At 44.1% G+C, this 17,671-nt stretch overlaps 1 long non-coding RNA gene across 1 annotated transcript in view; it reads right to left on the bottom strand.

Moving 5' to 3' along the window:
• LOC140906683 (uncharacterized) overlaps positions 1–17,671 on the bottom strand; it is a 133,231-nt gene that overhangs the window by 52,039 nt on the left and 63,521 nt on the right. Inside the window, exons 3-4 of the long non-coding RNA XR_012157204.2 lie at positions 9,104–9,142; positions 5,880–6,001 (exon numbers count right to left, since the gene is read on the bottom strand). This is a non-coding gene — a long non-coding RNA (uncharacterized LOC140906683). The remainder of the gene's footprint in view (positions 1–5,879; positions 6,002–9,103; positions 9,143–17,671) is intronic.

Below are 17,671 nucleotides of genomic sequence, written 5' to 3'. Positions count from 1 at the left end.
CAGGATTTCTCTCTGGTGGTACCTAGGCTCTGGCCTCTGACTGGGGGTGGGGTTAGTCTTCCATATTATCAGCTTAGCAGGGGTTTTGACAGGACACCTGGATACCACAAGCCCTGCTCCTCCACAACAGAGGCAGAGGTTCTCCCATCTTTTGCATTCTCGTTCACCTGGGGACAGGCAGGGCTGTCCTGTGTTAGCTGGTATGGACTTGATCGAGGCCGAGCTTGTTTAGCCTGAGGGCTCAACCTTAACTATGTGGAGGAGGTAGACAGGCTCCTCCTTCATTCCAGGTGCTGTTCATGCAGTCTGGTGTCCAATCGGATGCACAGGTCTATGAAGGCCTCTAAACTAGCATGGGGCAGCCCTGGGGGAGGTTCACATGTCCCAACTCATTCTTTAGTTCTTCAGAATGGCTGAGCCAAATCTGATGGAGGAGTGCAGCATCATTCCAGGCAGTATCTGTGGCCAAACATCTGAACTAGGTGACTCAGGAAGGGGAGGAGCTTTCATAAGGCAGTCTCTGCCATGCAGGCTTTTCAAGGGCCATTGAAAATACTGGCAAATGGTTTTAAAAATGAGTTGCAGATGGTCATTACCAACTGATTCTGTTCTAGAAAGGGAGAGGCCCATCCCAGAGTCTCCCCAGTGAGCACGCTCACTACTAGTCACACCTTAACTTGATCTGTAACATCCTCCTGGGACTGGAGCATAAACAGGAGTCTGCACTGGCTGATGAACCCACAAAAGTTACTGTGGGTACCCTCATAACTCTGGCAAAGGAACGCTGGGGCTGGTCGCTCAAACTGGTGTCATAACAGAAGCAGAGTGGTTACCCATAATGCCTCCAAGTGCTGTAGCTTGCTCCTGAAAGGAATGATTTCCTGTCTGCAGCTGTTGTACTTGGTCCCATAGTTTCTGGTTTTCTACCTGGAGAGCAGCAATCTGCTCCTGAGGACTCATTGGGCCCTGTGGCAATGGTGGGGCAAAAGCCCTGGCAGTGTCCATATTCAGTCTGTGGGTTCAAACAAAGAGTCCCAAAGAAGATCAAGACTGATCACCGTCTGAGCGTGTAATGTGGGTTGTCTGATCTAGTGGTTGGAGCCAGTAATAGAGTTGGGGTCATGGTCACACCAAGGGTCAAGGCAGAGTCACCAACTGGAGTCAGGGCGAGGAAGCAGGAACCAAGAATAAAGCATGGTAACAGGAGCAGGGAGAAGGCATGGTAGGTAGCAGGAACAGGGATGAGGTGTGATAGGCAATAAGAATAAAAGTAGGAATCAGGCAAAGAGGCAGGGAGTTGGTCTTGGATCAGCAACAAGCCGAGCAACTTGTTTCTCAGATCAGAGATAGGAGCAGGACATTTTATATCCAGTGGTGTCCAATCAGCAGTTTGCGGTTAGTCATCTGACCCTGCTGAGCCAGTGTGGGTAGCTTCTGGTGGTGGGATATTAGCAGCAGATCTGTCATCAATTTACCTGATCCATATAAACTACTCATCATTACTGTAGCATGAAATAAGAAATGGGAGGAATAAACTTTCTGCTTCCTTTTAGAATGTTGGCAATAACTTTGCTTGTTTCATTTAATGGGCACCTTTTTGAACTATACTACATAAAATGCAGTTGAAAATCTAAAGGGCAAAATTTATATTTTTTTCAAAAGACTTTTCCAGCTAGTTATCAATAGATCTTCTGTAAAAGGTACATTGATTAATTCTTAGATCATTCTCCATATTCACCAGAAGAAATGTAACCTTTACATCTAATAAATTCCTGCTTACAGCCAGGACAGCAATTTAGTGTTGCTAACATTGGAGTAGATTTTAAAAAGACAAATAATTAGAGTTAGTGATATTGAAAGCTAACTGCATGAGTCCTGTTTACTTGAAAGAAAGTATGTGTCACCACAGCATGGGTTGAAAGTGTAAATGGCACACTGCACAGTGACAGTCAGCATCCCAATCTAAAAAAATGGCTCTATTATTTAAGCAAATTTGACAACTGCTAAATCAAGCTGTCCCTCAGTAAGAAATACATGTGCCATTACAGGGCCATAAACACGCTCATGTTATTAGAAAAAATTTGCCTGGTTCATAATTTCAAAGAGAAGCATGAAATATTTATATGCTGTACACAATGTACAGGCTGTACGGCAACAGTCTGGAAAACTACTTCTTTTAAAGTTGTTGTGAAACACAGACTACTTCAAATGTGTTCCAGATGCTTTTGTCCAATATTAAGGTTTCCATATGTTAATGATTTTTAGGAAAGGATAGGATCTCTGCTGTCTAGAAACTATACTTGAGAGAATGATCTGTATAGGTGAGAGAAAGGAGTACAGATCTAAAGCCCCACTTGTGCAATGAGCTTTGTCGCGAGAGAAAAGAATGATAACATTTGTCTCTACTTATTTTTGATTCAACTACTGTGCTAGTTTTGTTATCATTTCTTCATTTACCCTATCTCCTAAAAGGCAGCCTGGGAAAATAGATTATTAAAATATGACCTGAAGATGGTCTAGTGTGTCAATCACAGAATCATAAAAATGTAGGGCTGGGAGGGATCTAAAGAGGTCATCTAGTCAGTCTCCTGAGCTGAGGCAGGACAACATATAGCTAGACCATCCCTGACAGATATTTGTCTAACCTGTTCTTAAAAGCCTCCAGTGATGGGGATTTCACTGCCTCCCTTGAAGCCTATTCCAGGTCTTAACCATCCTTACAGTTAGCCAATTTACCCTGACATCTAACCTAAATCTCCCTTGCTGAAGATTAAACCCATTACTTCTTGTCCAACATTCACTGGACACGGACAACAACTTATCACCATCTTCTTTATAACAGCCCTGAATATGTCAGAAGACTTATCTGGTCCTCCCTCAGTCCTCTTTCCTCAAGACTAAACATGCCTGGTTTAGTTTTATTTCTCTTGTTACTCCTAAGACCCTACTGTAATTTTCCATGTCCTCCCACCACAACATCTAGCATATGTTAAAGTCACATTTGTGGTTAACATTTTCTATACACCTGTAAGGTGAATCATGTCCCCCCATACATTTCCATTCTTTATGCAATATGAAGATCATTTGTGACCATTTTCCATTATTTCTAAGCAAAGCTTCATATTTAGTATCTAATTCAATTTAGCCAGTTATGCTTGTCTATCTACTTATTCCTTTCTTATGGTTTTGATTACACTTTCATAACATGTTTTACAAGTAGCAGAAACAATCACATTTCTTATCTGCTAGTTGCTAGCAATATAGAGTTAAGACTACCTTATGCAGTTGTAAAAATGGGTTATGAAAATGGGTTGTGCTTGACATACATTTCCATTTCTTGCACGGCACTTCCTATCTATATACGCTCAAAGCCAAATATACCTTTTAGTTCCCTTGGCATAACCGTGAGGAATGCTGGGAGCACTGGACCTACATGACAACACCCCAATCCAATGGGTTAGTGGAAAACAAAGTCAAAACAAAGTGCCTATTGAAAAAGGTGTGGACTCAGACTCTGATCCGTATTTAGCATTGCTACATTACAGAAAGACTCCAATGAAGTATGGAATCTCACCTGCTGACATTTTGTTCAATGTAAATCTGAAAACAGGAATGCCTGCACTATTAAAAACTGATGTCAAAGTCACTAGGAACTTGAAGATGTATGAAGTGCTGGATAAGACAAAACAAAACGAAATAGAATCACTATAACTTGGGATCCTGGGAGCTGCCACCACTTCTTGAAAATGGTGCCATGTGTCTCTATAATGGGAAACAATGGTCATAAACAGCTGTGTCTCACAAGAGATTGCCAACCCAGACAGATACATACTAAGGAGGAGTAAGTGACACCTTTGTCAATTCCAAGAAGGACAGAAGATAATTGGAAATAAGTCTGCCATTTTGCCCAAGAGGGTCTCAGACAGGTAAAACCACCGCAGGATGACACAATGGAGCCCCAAGACCAGAGGCCACTCAGTATCTGCCACCTTAGGCAACATTTCAGTGCACCACCCCCCACATCCTATATATTTGACCTGGCCATTCTTCCATCATGAAAGAGGGGACTGGGCCAAATTTGAGCAAGAGGTGTTGAGACAGCATGCAGGATTGCAACTCCACTCAAATTTGGCCTGTCCAACCCTTCGTCATGATGGAGGGGTAGTTGGGCTAAATCTGCAGCCCTAGGCAGCTGCCCATAAATCTGCTACCCCAGGTAAGCTGCCTAGCTTGCCTATAACTAAAGCAACCTCTGCCCAGAAAATGGAACTAGAACAAATGGACTTGCTGCCTTCGGATAGCAGTAAGACTGATGTTCGAAGGGAACCCCCCAGGTCCAAGTGACAGTGTAGGGCAGACTAATGCAACATTGTTAGTAAGTTTAATTATTAGGTTGGTTGTAAGTGTAACCAACAAGGATATTACCTAGATTCATGGGGCTCTGTCTGCTGGCATCTCAGGGAGAGGCACACTGTTCCTGGTAGGGAGGAGGAGCCAAGACAGACTCAGAGTCTGCCCGGCAACCAATAGGGAGTGAGATGCCCTTCCCAGGGAGCTCAGGAAAGGAGAGAAGCCATTTTTGAGTCAGTCTGAAGCCAGCCAGAGCAAGGGTAGGACTGGCTGTGTGGGGACCTGGTGAGTCCCAGGCCTGCATGCAGGGTTCCCCCTGAGAACTGGCCTCTAGTAACCTAAAAGCAAGATCCCCTAGCTGGGCTTTTCCCTCTCCACTGATGACTCCCAATTTGTAGAGTTTTGCTGGGAAACTTCCCCAACCAGGCTGAGTTAGCCCTCCAGCTCCCTAGGTAAGACCAGTCACCACATGGTCAGATCTGCTCTGGCTGCTAGTCCAGGACTGCTGCCTGCTGTGAGTGTGTCTGGATGCTGGGCTGGGAGACTACAGTTTGGATTTTAGTATAGTTATGTAATCTGCACCTTGAGCCCTGCACCCCTTTGAGGTGAGGGGAAATCCTGAAACCTAAGCAGCCTGACTCCTGCCTGAAGAGGATCCCTGCCAGCAGAGATCAGCCCCTCTGCAGTGACTGAGGAGTCCAGAGTCATCCCTGAACCTGAGGATCACTCATGGAGTTTGTAAGAGCACCAACTTTTAGTCAGTCAGGGAAATTGTTTTGGGGATCCCCTACTCCCTGAACTGTCCCCTCAAGCCAGGGAGTAAGGGTTTGGGAATTTTATAACCTGCTGCATATTAGACCTGTGGAGGGACTTACCACCTTCTCCCACTTGTAAGTCCTTTGGGCTGTACTGAACCCAGTCAGCCAGGCTGCTAAACCACTGCAGAGAAGATATTGTGGTCATAGGTCATCAAGGGCCCCAACAAAGTACGCCTATCAACAGGACACTAATCTTACATTTGCTACATCAGGTCACATGACTGGGGAAAGTCATGGTATTATCAGCTTGGGCACCAGTGACCCTAAAAATAGTGATTTACCCTGTTACATTATATTTGTCTCCTGTTTAATAGCATTATTGTGTTGAATATATTGTATGTGTTTGTGTTATTTCTTGCAAGTCTCCAGCTATCTGGCAAGTAAGTGGGGATTACCCTGTGGTTCGAATTTTCCTCCCAAGCTGCCCTGGTGACCCTGCCAGGAAGGAGCGAGGGGTGTGGAGACACCGCTAAATAAATTCCTACGAAAAAATGAAGAAGATACACCCTGCTGAGTGGGTGGCGAGATCCAGAAGAACCCAGGTCTGTCCATCAAAACAAGCAAGCAGATTGGCATTAAAGAAGGTAACCGGGTAGAAAAGGGGTGCTACATAAGCATTTGTAATTGTGAGCTATAACAAGTTATTGTTAAGTTTTGGCTTAGAAGGAAAGATATGATATTGGAGACAGTGCATTTAAGGGCTGAGCTTACCAAATAGAGTCTGAGTGAAGAGCTGTGAAGTTCTTGTTGTTTTGCATGGAGCCTGCATGGAACTGGATGCAGAATAAAGCAGACATCTTGCAAGCACCTTATGCACTAAGTGATCACTGACACTGCAACAATAATACAAATGATTAAAAACAACTAATTCAGACTCGGGCAAACATGGGCCCCCTTCTTCACATAACTATAGCGCAGACTGATTATGCTGCTTTGCCCCTACCCCAATGGACTTTCTACCATTAGGGGGCCTATGTTCCACCAGTGAAAATGAATCTGGTCCAGAGAATGCCTTTTGCATATCCTGGTCCTAAACTTCATGCCAACTACATATGAAAAATTATTTGTCCAATTTTTGGAAAACATAACTATCTTGTGTTTCTGAAGGTGACTTTCCAAGTTATACAAGTGCAGATCATCAGCACCCTGCAGCTTTCCTACCTGAAGGGTCATGGTAAACAGGGCACCAACTGGCAGCACTTGGGCACTCTAAAATTTGATTTTTGGCAGCAATGTATCATCAAATTACCATATCATTAAGGACTTAGGAAACAAGAGGGGTTGGAATGGGTCTCTGAAGGACATGTAGAGAAAGGAACAGAGGGGTCCTGGTGTAAAAATTCCAAGAATAGAAAAACTCAAGAGGAAGCCTACATTGATGTTTACTTTATTGTATTTTAGTTTGTTATTTAAGTTGATGACAAAAACAAACTCCAGGAACGGGATAAGTTTGGACCATATCTGGTGGTGTAAATACGGAAGTAGGGAACTCCTCCTGCATACTATGACAAGGAGTACAGACCCTGCAGGTTTGGTCACAGAAGGCTCTGCCCAGCCACACCTCCTGGGCATGCCCTCAGTGGAGATGGAGCTTAAAGGGGTGCAGCAAAGCTCAGTAAGTGGGGTCAATGAAAGGGAGCAGACTTGCACTGGTAGCTCCTGCAGGAGGAATTCAGTAGAAGCCCCACACCACCCTGAAGCAGACCTCAACCCAGAGCTGCCAGCCACTGCAAAAAGAACAGCAGAGTCTCCCTTCTGAGGCGATGCATTGCAAGCCATTAGCCTAACCTTCAGTGCCTCAGGAGAGCCTGGGACATGGTAGGAGGTAACCCCAGAAAGCAGGGTGAGTGATACCCTGAACCACAGCAAACACCAGATCTGCTTGCCCTGGGACCCTGGGGTTGAAACTGGAGGAGTGGAAAGGCCCAAGTTCCTCTACTGCCAACTAGGTGTTATCGCTCACCCTTGGACTTGATCCACTAGGTGCTGCCACCAACCCCCAGACTTGATCCACTAGGTGGTATGTCTAGCCAGTGCTCGGACCACTATGGGATGTGGTCTAGGGAAATAGTGTCCCATCACACACACAAATAATAAGGGGATTTATATTGCAAACTATGTAATACTTGTGCATTGTTCTTCTTTACTATGTCTCATTCTACTCAGCACTGTCTGTCTCAATTTCATGATCTTCACAGACACTAAAAAAGTTTATATTATAAACATTTCCTATATTCATTATATTAAAGTAAGTAATTCAATAGAACAGAGCTCTCTGTAGCAACCAATCAGCTAAAATACTTCTATCTAAAATAGATAATTAATGTGAGAAATGAGTGAACAAATAAAACAGAGATGGATTAAGTTGATCATTTGTCTTTAAAAGGTTTTCTTGTGAAACAAAACGGCAATTTTTTTGTGAAACAAAATGGCAATTTCATAGAATCATAGAGTTAGAATGGATCGCAAGGGTTATCTAGTCTAACCCCCTGTCAAGATGCAGGATTTGTTGTGTCTAAACCATCCAAGACAGATGGCTGTCTCCTCCTTTTGAAAACCTAGTGAAGGAGCTTCCACAATCTCCCTTCCACAATTTCAGCCATTTCTGGGGAAATATCTCCGTAATCTGCCAGATCTATTTTCATTGGGCCTTGAAAATCTTACAAAAATCAGTCTTCAAAACAGATTTTTATTAAATGAAAAGAAATCTCACTTTGACTACTATTTTACTTCCTCTCTTGCCTTCTACTTGGTAATCTACTGGAAATCCTCCATTGTCCATATATTCCCAGCAGCCACGCTACAGCACATAGCTCCTTTAGATTTATTGTGGGAGATACAAGTCTCAGAGTTTTTGGTTTGGTGCCTTTATGCTCATAGTTCATGAAACATTAAGTACATTTTACAAATGACATTGCAGGCTTTTCCCTAATTTTATTACATATTTCAGTCATTGCATTATTTTAATATGATTTACTGAAAAGGCTGCATATTTTACTAATCAGCCAGTATACTTTCTTGATTGAGTTGCCTATTTTAATACTGGAGGACTTATACATTTTACTGATTGAGCTGCATACTTTGCTCATCCAATTGAATATTTTATTGATCTAACTGCACATTCTGCTAACAAACTCTGGCTTCTTGAGTATTGGTTTGCTCTTGACTAAAGATGCTCCAGAAATTATCCCTCCCCACTTGTATTCAAGGGACCATCAATTTTTATTTATTAAACTTGTGACATTCTCCCTTTTAGAACTGGAAACTGGTTGCTCATCCTTCAGCTGGGCAATAGATTTTTCAAGCCAAAGCCAATGCTGCTCTTTAAAAGTAATCTGACTTGAATTTGTGCAAATTGTTCTCATTCTCTGAGCTTCTACATGCCTCCCTCTCCAATGGAGACTAACGAGGTCCTTGATATGATTTAGCCCCCAGAAGCAAAGGACCAAGATTTCCTAAACAGTACTGCAAGCTGTTTTGACATTTTGAAAACCGTTCTACCTATTCAAAATGACTTTTCATTTCAGGGCCAGATTCAGAAAAGTACACAGGTGCCTAACTGCAACTTTAGATGCCTAAAGCCAGAATCAGGCCATACTGGGATTCACAAAATCCTTGCTCAGCTGCCACTGAATAAGTGCTTTAACTCACCCTCCACCTATATCTTTGCAGTAAAATGTCTCTAGCTGCCTGTGGTTCTGACCCTAACCACATGCACTGCTGCCTCACGCTAGGCTTCCAGATGCCAAAGCCCCAGAATGATGCATGAACCATGGGAAGACAGGCATTCCTCTGCCTAAGTCCCTTGCAGGGTCCAATGCAATAAGTGTGCTCTGAGCTGACCTATGAAATTGGGCCCCTATAGGTGAATACACATAAAACAGCTGGAGGAAGAGTGTCCTCATGATGTTTGACCCATTGATTAGGGCACTCACCTGGGATGTGGAGACCCCTGGTTCATGATCCACCTCCAGCTGAAAGGGAGAAGAGATTTGAATAAAGCTTTGCTACCTCTTAGGTACATGCCTTAGCCACTGGCCTTATAGAATATTTTGAGGTGGGCTCCCTCAGTCTCTTTTGTTGAAGCCTTTCCACTGTGAATAAATAATGAAAGCGATATGAGGGAGGTCACCTTCCTTCTTCTCTTGCAAACTAGGATAGGCATCTAACACCAAGAGAGAGTTTGCAGCTGAGAATCCCAAGCAGAGAGTGGTACCTTCCTGAAGCCCGGACTTAGGCACAGAACTAAATGACAGGAGGCAGGTGTAGGACGTACCCTTCACTGGGGCATCTTCCATTGACTATTTTAGATAGGGAGCTGCTATTTAGTAGACTGGCTTTTGTGAATTCATTGTGAGGCACCTATCTCTTCTAATTGTGTAAGGAACTCAAGCTTTTTGTATCCCAGTGATTTTCTAGGTGCCTAAAAATTTAGGCATGACGATGCTCAGCATCAAAACACCTAAGTTCCTTTGTGAATCTAGCCTTCAAAATCTTAGTTTATACACAAAAAAAAGGATAAGATTTAAAGAGGTCAAAATCAAATGTTCCAAATTATCATAGACTTTAAGGCCAGAAGGGACCATCACAATCATCTTGTCTGAACTCCTGCACATTGCAGGCCACAGAGACTCACCCACACACATCTTTAACAGACTCATAACCTCTGGCTGAGTTACCGAAGTTCTCAAATCTTGATTTAAAGACTTGAGATTTTAGTGTCCAATGTTCTGGTTCTCCTCCATATGGGCAATACTTCCCAACTTGTCACCCACAAATTGTATTAGCACATTCCCACTTCTCGTGTCAAGGTCATTAATGAAAATGTTAAATAACATTGGTCCCAAGACTGATCGTTGAGAAATTCCACCAGTAATCTCCCTCCAGCCTGACAGTTCACCATTCAGCATGACCCACTGTAATTTCCCCTTTAACCAGTTCCTTATTCACCTTTCGATTTTTGTATTAATCCCCATATTCTCCAATTTAACAATAATTTTCTATGTGGAACTGTATCAAATTCTTTACTGAAATCAAGGCAAATCAGAACTACTGCATTTCCTTTGTCTATAAAATTGTTTATCTTCTCAAAGAAAGATTGTGTTGGTGTGGAACAACCTACCTTTTGTAAAACAGTGTCGTATTTTATCCCAATTACCGATAACCTCTATGTCCATAAATGCTTGGGTATGTTTACACTTACTGGGGATCAACACTAAGAAGATCAATGCACCGCGGTTCAATTTAGTGGGTCTAGTGAAGATCGCAGATTGCTCTCCCATCGACTCCAGTTCTCCACCAGAATGAGAAGCATAAGGTAGGTTTACAAGAGAGCAGAGGTGAAAGTAAAATGCAGCTCTTACTAGTATGGGGCCACTCTGCCTCCCCCCACCCCCAAAAGGGGCAGGGCCTTCAGTGGAAGGGGCAGGGCTGGAGGGTCAGTGTCCCCCAGCCAGTCCATCTGCCCTCCCTGGCCCGTGCTGCCCAGGGCTCCAGCTGCGATTTAAAGGGCCTGGGGCTCTGGCCGGTGCTGCTGCAGTAATGGCAGCAGCGGCCAGAGCCCCGGGCCCTTTTAAATTGTGGCCCCGGGGCAGCTACTTCTTCCCCCCTACTAAATAGCAGCTCCCCCACTGTCGGTGGCCGGGGGGCAAAAGGGACAGAGACATTAAAGTGCTGACCCTTTTGCACCCCCCGTCAGCATGACCTGCTGGTAGGAACCCAGCAGGGCTACCAATGGGGGGCACAAAAGGGGCCTCAATGTTAAAGCACTGCTGCAGCAGCACTTTAAAGACAGAGGTATGGGCCAGTCCTGGCAGCTACCTTTTACCGGTACACTGTACTGGCCCGTACCCCCTTACTTTCACCCCTGCAGGAGAGTTTCTCCCATCAACCCAGCGCGGTGTTGACACTGCAGTAAGTCAATGTAAGCTATGTTATTCACATAGCTGGAGTTGTATAATTTAGGTTGACTTAAACCTGCAGTGTAGACCTGCCTTCTTTCAAAATTTATTCTAGAACCTTGCATACAATTGAGGTCAAATTAACATAGTTTGTAATTTTCCATGTCATTTTTTCTCCCCCTTTCTTAGATATAGGTACTATATTTGCAATTCTCCAGTAATTGGGTATGACCCCAAGTTTACAGATTCATTAAAAATCCTTGCTGTTAGGCTTTCAATTTTATGTGCCAATTCCTTTAATATTCTTGGATGGAGATTATCCAGACCCCCTCCCCTCGATTTGGTCTCATTCAGCTGTTTGAGCTGAGCTTAGACCTTGGATGTGGTTTATTTAAGCTAGAGAAGAGCAGGCTAAAGAAATGTGCCTTGCATTTGGAGCAGAAGCTGGTGAGGTTTGTGTTGGTCATTAGTTCCTGTGGAATTCATGACAGTCTTGGACTGGCCCCGAAAAATGTTTTATCTAAGACACACAGACTAGCTTTACCCTTTATTGTGGAGAGTTCTTCCCCCACAGTGATCATCCTGGAGCTGTAGATGGTATAATATCCTGGACCCAGGCCATGGAGCACCTTGGAAATAAGTACCAGGACCTTGAACTTGATTGAACATTCTGTGGGAAGTCAATGTAGCATGTGCAGGACAGGTTTGATGTGCTTACATAGCCTGTGTTACTGAGGAGACATGCTGCAGCATTATACACTAGTTGAAGTTTCTTAAGCACTGAAGGCTTCTTGCCAAGCTATATCGCATTGTATATGATATTTGTGGTTAAAGGAACTGAGAAGAAGCAGCTTCATTCCCATTTATTTTCTCCAAACCATCTAAAGATGCTTCAGTTAATAGCTTGCAATAGAATATATTGTCATTTTTAACTTAATATAAGAGTCCGGGAAGCAATGTCAATTTACACTAGCTGAGGATCTATCCTCCAGTTCCTAATGAATAGGCACACATATCTGACCATCAGTGTGCTCTCAAGGTACAGCATATGCATTCTCATTGTAATACAAGCTTCTCCCCAACAACATCCCACAAGACTACTCATCCAGGACTTGAAGGCACTAAGGACAAGTGGGTAGTTTCGTCTCCACATCAGTTCAATCTTTGGCTTCTCTTCTGAGACTGTGGCCAGCAACGTCAGTACCAGGTATCTGATGGTGTTTTGTTGTGATGTGGACATCTGCCTATTAGGAATTGGATACTTTTGTTTGACTAATCCTTCAGAAAATAATTTAAAGGCCAGTTTCTTATAGCCTTGCACATGTTGAGTAGTACCTCCCTTCTCACAGTACTGAAACCAAAAGGACTACATGCTAAGCAAGTTACAGCTCCACCTGAGTGAAATATCAGAATCCAGTCCTAAGGGAAAGCTAAGTGAGTTTAACAGCTTAAATGTAACACTGATGTATTTCTTTGTACACCGTGTTTGAAGGAATAGCTTTAGGGTCAGGACTTAAGGACTGCCTCCCTTGGTGTTAAGGAAAAATTAGCATGCACCATAAAGGAATGACCATTTGTTATAGGCACAAATCCTATTACTGAGCTTTGTATCAATTTGCACCTGCAACAAAAAATTTTAAAGGAAAATAAAAGGAATCTGGATAAATCTGGACTTAATTTATAAAAATATTAGTGTAAGGGAGTGGACTCACCCGTGCGGCCCCTCCTGCTGGTCTTCATTGGGAATTAGCTCACCAGGCTCCGGAGCGCCCACTGCAGGTCGGTGATCCGCCTTACCGCTGGCCCCGTGTCCCTCCTGGACCCAGTGCCCCTTGACTCTTGGATGGCTGTCCCCTGGCAGTACACCCACTGTCTCTCAGGGTTCCCCCTAAGGGAACCCCCACCCACTATCCCCACCTTCCTCAGTGTAAGGCTACTGCCAGTCACCAACTAGCGCAGGGGTCAGCAACCTTTCAGAAGTGGTGTGCTGAGTCTTCATTTATTCACTTTAATTTAAGGTTTCGCATGCCAGTAATATATTTCAACATTTTTTAGAAGGTCTCTCTTTATAAGTCTATATATTATATAACTAAACTATTGTCATATGTAAAGTAAACAAGTTTTTCAAAAGGTTTAAAAATTAAATTAAAATGCAGATCTTACACTGCTGGCCCGCTCAGCCTGCTGCCAACCTGGGGTTCCGTTCACCTAGGTCAGCAGCAGGATGGGGGGGCCTGCGGCCGGGACCCCGGCTGGCAAGGGACCGGCAGCCAGAACCCCAGACTGGCAGCGGGCTGAGTGGGGCCAGTGGCCGGGACCCCAGACCGGAATGGGCTGAGCTGCTCAGCCTGCTGCCGGTCTGGGGTTCCGTCCACTGGCTCCTGCCAGCCAGGGTCCTGGCTGCCAGCTCCACTCAGCCTGCTGCCGGTCTGGGATCCCGGCCCAGGCCACATAGAGTGGGTACCTGCCTTCTCCCTGCTTCTAGCCCATTCTCTTCCTCTGTCTCTGCACTGAGCTGAGGGTGGGAGTGCACTGAGCACAGGGCTTGGGGTCAAGGAGCAGGCTGGGGGTTGGGGTGCAGGGTCTAGTCAGGAGCTAGAATGAGGGAGGGGGCTCAGGGTTGGGGCAGGAGGTTTGGGTGTGGAGTGCTTACATGGGCAGCTCCCATTTGGTGTGAGGGGTGCAGGAGCTCCTGTTTGGTGCTCAGGGTGGGAATGTGGAGGGTGCAAGAGACAGGGCATGGAGGGGCTGGGTATGTGGGGTGGTGCAGGAGTCAGGGCAGGGGGCTGGGTGTGTGTGAGCAGGGTGCAGGATTCAGGGCAGAGGGCTGGGGGCATGTGAGGGGGGTTGGAAGAGTCAGGGCATGGGGTGTGGGCTAGGGTCGTGGGGGTGGTCCCAGCCCCCTGCCCAGAGCGGCTCACGGCAGAGGGCTGGAGGGGATATGCCCTGATTCCAACCCACTTCCCCAAGGCCCTGTCCCCACCTCATTTTCGCCTCCTCCCCTGAGGAGCGAGCACACTACGGCTCCACTTCTGCCCCTCCCTCGCAAGGGCCATCAGCTGATCAGTGGCAGGGAGGGAGAGGAGGAGGGGCAGGAATCCAGCACACTGGGGGAAGAGGGAGCCTGCCGGGGTCCCAGCCACCGGCCCTGCTCAGCCAGCTGCCGGCCTGGGTTCAGCAGCAGGCTGAGCGGGGCCTGCGGCTGGGACCTGGCAGGCAGCAGCGTTCCATTAAAAATCAGCTTGCGTGCCATCTTTGGCACGCATGCCATAGGTTGCCAACCCCTGAACTAGCCCCTTGTATTGGGGGCAGACTGCAGTGTAAAAGCCACTCATCACTGGCAAGGAGGGGTTTGGACCTGCTGCCTCGGCCTACCCGTGGGCTGCCCCCTTTGTAACCTCAGTACCTGCCTGGCCTTCTAGTAGGCCGCAGCCTGGGATTTTCCAGGCCAGAGCTCCCCAGCTCCCTTGGCCTTTCCCCAGCCCTGCTGCAGTCTAGGTACTCTCTGCTCCCTGTAGCCAGGTCCCTTTCTCTCCAAAGACTAGAGAGAGTGTAAAACAGCTCCTGGCTCACTGCCTACTTACAAGGCCAGCTGAGAGCTAATTGGGGCATGGCCCCAGCTGAGTACTTCCCTACTCAGCCTTGGCTGCTTGCCCCAGCCACAGCCCTCTCCTGGGCTGTTCTAAGCCCCTCAGGGCAGGAGCAGGTATCTACCTTGTTACAATTAGCAATAATCAGATAATATGTTTACAACTAGATAATTTCAGCATTGCTTAATTTTCAGTCTTACCTTTGACCGAGTCCTCAAGGAGGACAAGAGCTTTTAACATATGGGAAGCAAATTTTTTAAGAAATAAAATTAAATGCTTAAAATTCTGTGCTGTGCATAGGATGAAGGTTTCCTTCCTTTCTATGAATAAAGTCATGACAGTAAGATGGTGTGGTCATCGTGTCATTGGATAGAAATGAAGACAGACTCCAATCCAACAAGCTCCTCTGTATGTGCAACCCCACTGAGGTCCATGGGGCTCTGTCTGCATGGAGCAGGTCTGAAATAGCTTACTGAAAAGTAGGACAATCTGACTAAAAACAGGACTTCTGGTAGGGTAGAAATCTAGGGTAGAAATCTTGACTCTATTGAAGTCAGTGGTAAAACTTTCATTGATTTAATTGGGCCAGGCTTTCACCCTAGGACCTTTGGCTACAAAACATAGACCTCTATGAACTAAGCTATAGGAGAAAAAAAACATAATTTTTAGTACTACTAGGAGTTTATCCTTTGCTGGCTGGCCACTGAATAGCACTAGTACACTTAGAATCTAGTCACATTATGTGGTAAGAAGAAAAGCATTTACACTAAATTGTGCGTGCTTAAATCATATATAGACTCCAAAGCAGAGCCAAAAAGTTCCAAGTAACATCAATGAGCTAGAAGCTGACATTTTCTTCTGCTGATTACACTCTAAAGTAATTTCAATTAAATAAAAGTAAATATAGAAAATTGAATATATTCAATGGAGGGTGAAAATTAATTTAATATGTGACATTAGTTATTTCATTCTATTAATTTAGTTTTTAGATATTTAAATTAGTTCCATGTTGTAAGATCACAAATCCTAAACACAGGAAACATCTCTTTCAGCTAGAATATGCTAAAGAAACTCTCATTACTTACTGAGGCACCTTCAAGTTACAAATGTTGGGGGTCCTATTTTTTTTAAGATTTGTACAGTTGCATTTTTATTCCCCTTTCAGACTAGTTGAATGACGTTTTTCCAAATATATCTAACTTATCTGAAATGACTAGGGCTAAAATAACTAGGACTATAAAGACAGGTTTCAGAGTAACAGCCGTGTTAGTCTATATTCGCAAAAAGAAAAGGAGTACTTGTTGCACCTTAGAGACTAACCAATTTATTTGAACATAAGCTTTTGTGAGCTACAGCTCACTTCATCGGATGCATACTGTGGAAAATACAAAAGATGTTTGAGAGAACCTTTTGTAGTGATAAACACCCATTTTTTCATGATTTGTGTGTATAAAAACAAACATCTTTTGTATTTTCCACAGTATGCATCCGATGAGGTGAGCTGTAGCTCACAAAAGCTTATGCTCAAATAAATTGGTTAGTCTCTAAGGTGCCACAAGTACTTCTTTTCTTTTTAGGACTATAAACTAAAATTGAAAGTACCACAATTAGGAGACAATTAAAAATTACTTTTGTATAAAGCATACATGTTTCACATTCACTATTTACTTTTCAATTATTTTCAGAGAAAGGAAGGGAATGACTGTAATTAAAGATCACATCAAAAAGTGGCATTATCTCTGTCCCAGCAGGTGTTGCAAGTTTCTAAGCAAACCACTTGTATTTTGATGTGAATAATCTACTGATAGTTTTGTTTTTACTGGTTGGATGGTACATGATTTGTTTCTTAATAACCTTTTCCTTTCATGTTGTTCTTTCTGAAGAACGCACTTTGGTTGCTTTATAAGCATTGAAAATTACTGAAAAGGGAGGTGGAATTTTATATATTCTTCCCTAAAACAGAAGAAACACATTGTCTTGTATTTATGAGACTATTTTAATGAAGGAATATTGTATATACACAACACAGGAAGGTAAAATATCCCTGCACTTTAACAGTCTGTAACAGAAGGAAACATCTAAAGTTCAGTGATTTTAATAATACCACAGGGCTTTATTGGCCTATTAAGACATTGACACGGATTGGAAACATTGAGGAGGTATTATGTCTGAAGTGGGCACAATGTCTCCTATGGCTACAGAAGGAAAGTCACTGGGTGAGTCCAGCTGCTGAACCAAGCTTGAAGAGGGTAGAGTTTTGCCAGTGCCATTATCGCTCCCTACCAATGCCAGCAACAGCACTTATCTTGTGTAGTTCCTGTGCTAAGGGCAGCAAAACCACAGTATCGTGTTCAACTATTGTGCAAAGGCCACAAAGAAGGGAGGGCTCTTTGTCTTATCTCCCTCATGCTTTTACCTATAGAGCTAGACAAACTTTCCAACCATGTCACATGTTCAAAGGGTCGTCACTGTTAGTTTTTTTCTGTGAAGGAAAACACAGATTCACCCCAACTCAACTCATTTAAGGGTCCTGTTTTGCAGTCCTGCGCAGGTTAAACTCCATTGATTGCAACATGAATTTTGACAGCTGTGTCATGATTTTCACCTAGAAATGTATGAATCATCTTTCTTACACATCAGAAAGTTCCACAATCTTGTAGTTTACGGGGAGCATTTCATAAAAGGGCCAAGGATGGCCTCAGTAAGTGACCTTATGAAAATGTTAGAGACATACCTGATGATGCTATTGGAAAGCTGTAGATTGTATACCAATAATGTAACTCTGATTTGCATATACACATTACCTTGTTTACATAAAACTTCCAACAATCATATCCTTCAATTACTTGCTCCTCCTTCCTCACAAATCAACATATTTTCTGTTAAATCCATCAGCCACCCCCCCCCTTTAATTTGTTCCCATTCCTCTCCGAGATTGCTTCTCAAGTTTCCCCCACATCTTCCTCTCTTTGGTTCCCCAATCACCTCTTCATCTCTTTGCTTGAGACACTCA

The sequence above is a fragment of the Lepidochelys kempii genome, chromosome 1 (assembly GCF_965140285.1).
Source record: "Lepidochelys kempii isolate rLepKem1 chromosome 1, rLepKem1.hap1, whole genome shotgun sequence".
NCBI lineage: Eukaryota > Metazoa > Chordata > Testudines > Cheloniidae > Lepidochelys > Lepidochelys kempii.
Note: the sequence above shows the minus strand (reverse complement) of the source record. Positions and strands in the feature narration are given on the sequence as shown.